Source organism: Pediculus humanus, genomic scaffold (genome assembly GCF_000006295.1).
Source record: "Pediculus humanus corporis 1103172107382 genomic scaffold, whole genome shotgun sequence".
Lineage (NCBI taxonomy): Eukaryota > Metazoa > Arthropoda > Insecta > Psocodea > Pediculidae > Pediculus > Pediculus humanus.
Genome location: NW_002987009.1, coordinates 595590 through 601204, shown reverse-complemented (window position 1 = coordinate 601204; position 5615 = coordinate 595590). Strand labels below are relative to the sequence as shown.

Below are 5615 nucleotides of genomic sequence, written 5' to 3'. Positions count from 1 at the left end.
AAATCCGATATTTGAATTTTCATTGGATTTTTTAAAATATTATTATTATTATCATTTATTATTATTATTATTAGAATTATTTTATTCAATTTTTTGAATTTAAATTATCCATAAATAATAATATTTTTCAATGCGTAATATTTCCAAAGTTTGATTTATTGCTAATAATGTCAAATAAATAAATAAATAAAATTTTTATTTATTTATTTATTAATATTTAATAAATAAAATGACTGACATTTTAAATTAATAATAATAATAATAATGACGACGACGATGATGACGATGGTAATAAAATTGAAAAGACATAAAAAGAAAGAAATGTTTATTCGTTTTCGTTATAATAATTATTATCGCTCAATTAAAGATTGATAATAACCGATCGGGACACCCGGGAGGGAGGGGAGGTGAGGAGGGGAAGTAATTTTTATTTAGGTCATTTTAAAAAGGGTCGTTCCTTTCGAAACGTTTACCCCTTTGAAAATAATTTTCTTAAATATATATATATAAGATGGAAAATTGTTTAATTTACCGGATGATTCAAAAACAGTTTGGGGGGGGGGAAATAGTAATAATAATAATAATAAATTGAAAAATTTTATGTACCGGAAATAATAACAAGTTGGGTTATGTTGTAAACTACCTATTGGAAATTAAATTGATTGTGGTTATATGAAATTTTTTTTATTAATATTTTAATTAACCCTTGTTAACTATATTTATCTAATTTGTATCACGATAATTTTATATTACGAACACCGGGGGAAAACAAAAAAAAAAAAAAATTAAATTTGCATGTCTTATTTAAAATGTGGTTAAATATGGGTTAACCCGGTTACAAAATTTTTATTATTCTCGTTAAAAAAATAAAAACAAACAGACAAACAAACAAACAAACAAACAAAACAAACGAAACAAACAAAACAAAAATTTATGTTTTTAAAATAATATATTTTTATAGCCGTTTATTTTAGCACTACAACAAAAAAAAATTAAATTATTTTTTAAAAATTTAATAATAATAATAAAAAAAAAAAGGGAAATAACAATAATAATAATAATAATAATAATTTTTTTGTTGTTGTTTAATTTTAAAAAAATTAAAAATATTAAAAGCGGTTTTTTTGTTTTTTATTTAAATTTCACGAATCGCTTTCAGCTATGATTTTAATTAATTTTTTTTTTTTTTTAATTATAATACGTGCGCACAATAACGAGGGGGGGAAAACCGTTTTTTCTAGAAAATTCTTATTATTAATACGGAGTAAAAAAGATAAAAAAAAAAAAAAAAGGTTAGTAAGAGTTTGGAAATAATAGAAAAAAAATAGAAAAAAGATGGTAATGCGGTTGCCAGATAATAATAATAGATTGTTTGTTATTATTGGTTAAAATATTTGGTTAGTTTATATATATATATATAGTAGTAAGCCTTTCAAAGAGTATATTGAATGTTTTACCGGATGGAAGGTTCGAGAATTGGAAAATAATCGGATTAAAAAGACGTTTGGGAAAACCAAAAGGAAAGGTTAAATTTATTTATATATATAACAACTATTTGGATTTTGATAGAAGGTTTACTCCCTTAAAATCCGAGGATTTTAAATTATTTTATTACTTAAAATCCACCCTTTTTATTAATAATAATAATAATAATAATAACAACAACAACAAAAAAAACTCAAAGAAAAGAATAATTTTTTATTAAAATAAGTTTAATATCGGGAAATATCTGAATCTCTTTTCGATTTATCTGATTGGTCGATGAATCCGTCGTCGAATCAAAACAAACAAACAAACAAACAAACATTCAAATATCTGTTTATTTACGTTTTGTGACGTATTGATATTCGTCATAAGTCGTTATAAAAACGAAATAAAATTAATTTTACGTGTTTTTTAAAATAATTCCCCCTCCCCCTCAAAAAAAAACGATAATGATAATAATTTTAACGAATTCAAAATGGCGACAATTTTTCATTTTTGTCGCGGAGTTGTAGACTTTAAATGGTGATGGCGGTGGTGGGGGGAGAAAACAATGTTGACGCGTTAAATTTTCCAGGTTTGTGTTTTCATTCGCTTTGTAAATTTTTTCCCGATTTATTTATTTCTATTCGACTTGTTTTAAAATAATAATAATAATAATAATGGAAAATTTTTTTTCTCGCGAAAAATAAGAAGAAAAGAAAGTTATTATTATTATTATTATTACTTCCTTTAATAAATCAATAAATAATTTTTTTTGTTGTTTTTCTTATTCGACGTCTGTTCCGCCATTTTTTTTTGTAGAGAGGAAGAGGTTGGTGAGGTGAGGGAAGGGGGGAAAGAAAACAAAAAAATTTCGAATTTTGAAATTGTTATATTTGGCGGGAAAATTGTTTTTATATTAAAATGTTTTTTTTTTTTCATTACATCCGGTAAAATTTAATTGACCGTTTTATTTATATATATATGTAAACTGGGTCGTTGTGTATACACCTGAGACGTTTTTTTTTACCCTTAATTATTTTTTTATATTTTTCCACCCTTATTTCCCATCCCCCCATTATATTCTATTTTTATTTAATAATTTCAAATCGGTTTTAAAAATAAAATTAAAACATATTTATTATTATTACTATTATTATTATTTTGTTTTGTTTTTAACAATATATACCCCAATTTTGAGATATGTTGTCATATTCAGGTATATAATAAATAAACATCGTCAACGATGACGTAATTAAATTAGTTTTTCTATATCTCGCATTTAAACATTATTATTATTTTTTTTTTTTCGCTCGCATAAATTCTAATTACTTTATTATTATTATTATTATTTTATTTTCGAAATTAGTTTTCGACTTAATGATTATTATCATTCGGAAACCATTTTATTTCCCTCTCCTTACACCCAATTCCTACCCCTACCCCTACCTCCCCGATTTTTTTTTTCGGTTGAATTTGACCTTAATTTAAAATTAAAAACGATTTATTGTCCGGCGTTTGAGTTTTTTTGTCGTCTCCCGCCACGTCCGATGTTCCGAGAGAGAGAGAGAGAGAGAAAGAGAAAGAGAGAGAGAGTGAGAGAGAGAAAGAAAGAGAGAGTGAGAGAGAGAAAAAGAGAGAGAGAGGGAGAGAGAGAGAGGGAGAAAAAAATTTTTTTATTCCCGGTTTTAAAAAAAAAAAATTTTACAAAATGCGTTGAAGAAAGGGGACTGAAGAGGGTGAGGTAGGGGGCGGGGGGAAGAGAAAAGAGGAAAAAATCAACAAAACCTAAATTAATAATTTTTCCGTTACGTATTCAAATCATAATTTTGACTTTTCCGAACGATTTTTTTTGTAAAAAATTTTATTTTTCGAATTGTTGTTTACTAGTGCCTTCTGACGTTTATATATATATATATATATATATATATATATATATATATATATAATAAAAAATATAATTAATTATTGATGATCGATCGTTACACGGTCGATTGCAAAATAATAGATGGGTTGGAACAAAAAAAAAAAAAATTAAATTAATGGCTTTATATTTATATATATATATAAAACGTTCGAGTGATTTAAAAAAAAAAAAAAAATTGTTTTTCCTAACGTCTGTCATATTGATAAAGTTAAAAAAAGAAAAATATGTGTGCGTGTGCGTATAAAAGAAATTTTCCGCAGTGATTTTTTTCTCTCTCTCTCTCTCTCTCTCTCTTTAAATGAAAAATTTTCCAAATACTTTTTCTTTTTTACGTCATTTTGGTTTTTCCATAAGATTTCTTAGATTAAAAAAGAAAAAAATTACACCGGTAATAAATATTTATAAACGGTAATAATTTAATTATTTTATTTTAAAAAAAAAAAAAAATTATAGCCATTTTCATTTTCGTTTTCGTTTTTTTTTTTTTTTAATTAAAAACTCTTAGAGTCAGAATTTTTTATTATTATTATTATTAAATTACGAAATGAAGGGGAGAGGGGGGAGGGGTAGGGGAAGGAAAAGATGTCATTCGAAAAAAAAAAACCGCATTAGAATTAATTACTTATTTTATTATCTATATATTTTTAATTTTATTATTTATTTATTTATTTCGCATTTCGTATTTATTACTTTTCGTTAAAAAAAAAAAAAAATAGAGGGTAATAAAATGTTAACATTTTTTATTATCATCATCGTCGTCGTCGTCATTACTAAATTGTTATTTTTAATAAATAATAATATTTATTTTTTTTTGTAATGTTTTTTTTCGCCGGAAGAGCGCGCGGTTGAGAGGCAGGGAAAAAAATTCCCTGTCGAAATGAAAAACAAACAAGCAGACGTTTTTTTTTTTTTTAAATTCAACAGACGACATTTCGAAATAGTTATCGATATTAGGGTTATCATTACGTGTAATAATAATAATAATAATAATATTTTAAATTGAAAAATTTATTAAGTAAGAAAAAGAAAAATTAAATTTTAAAGTTTACAGTGAAAACAGTGATGATAGAAAACAAAAAAAAAAAAAAAAAAAAAAAAGAAAAGGAAAAAAAAGAGAAGGAAAAAAAAGTGAAGGAAAAAAAAGGGAAGGAAAAAAAAGGGAAGGAAAAAAATTTTCATACGTCACCACCATTATCCCCATCACCATCCCCATCACCACCACCACCATCCCCATCACCACCACCACCATCATCCCAGTGTGATCTTGAGACACCTGTCAAAACCTTTTTAAAATTTTCATTTCAAGCTTACCGATTTCATTCAAAAAAAAAAAAAAAATATAACACGTTTAGCTGTTGTTGTTGTTGTTGTTGAAAAAATTTTTTTTTTACAAAAAAAAAAAGGAAAAGAAAAAGGGGAGAGGGGGAGGAGAATTTTTTTTTTTTAATGTCACCGTTCGAAGGGTTTTTATCATTTTAAAAACGTACGAAAGGGCATCCATTAAAAAAAAAAAATTAGGTTAGATTTAAAAAAAAAAAAAGGTTTCGGTGAATCCGACAGTTTCTTTCTCTTCTCATTTTTTTTAAATGATGTATAATTTACGTCGTTTTTATTAAAGAGCTTTAAAATGCTGCTGGTAAAAAAAAAAAAAAAATTTTCCTGATGAATTTAAAAAAAAAAAAAGGAAAAAAAATAAGTAAATTATTTTATTTTTTAATAGCGAAAGGGCTACAGCGTGAGGACCGAAAAAAACAACAAACAACAGCAACAGCCAAAAAAAAAAAAAATTTTAAATGAATGAGAAAAAAATCAAAAACGTGGAGAAAAAAAAATTTTTTTTTTTTTTCCTCCCCTAACGAACGAAAACTTTTAAATATTTTAACGATTCCCCCCACTTCCACCCCCACTCCCACTTTTTTTCCTTCCGTTTTTTTAAAACGTTTAAAATTAATATTTATTACGGTAATACTTTTATAATTATTTTTCTTTTTTTTTTTTATTTTTATTACCGTTATTTATACGACGTATAAACGATAATAAATAATCGAATTTTTGTCGGGGGAAAAAAAAAACAAACAAACAAAAAATGTCAAAGTTTACTAATAATAATTTTTTTTTTTTCAATGTTGGCAACACTCATGTTTTTTTTTTTTTCGAAAAATTTTTTTTACTTTACAACACGTCAAAAAAAAATGTTTTTATTTAATGATACTAAATAATTTAA

At 24.8% G+C, this 5615-nt stretch overlaps 1 protein-coding gene across 1 annotated transcript in view; it reads left to right on the top strand.

Annotated features, from left to right (window-relative positions):
• Positions 1–5615, top strand: part of Phum_PHUM027040 (class A rhodopsin-like G-protein coupled receptor GPRoar2, putative) — a gene marked incomplete at both ends in the record, with an annotated part of 22126 nt that overhangs the window by 1500 nt on the left and 15011 nt on the right. The gene's annotated exons all lie outside the window — the stretch shown is intronic.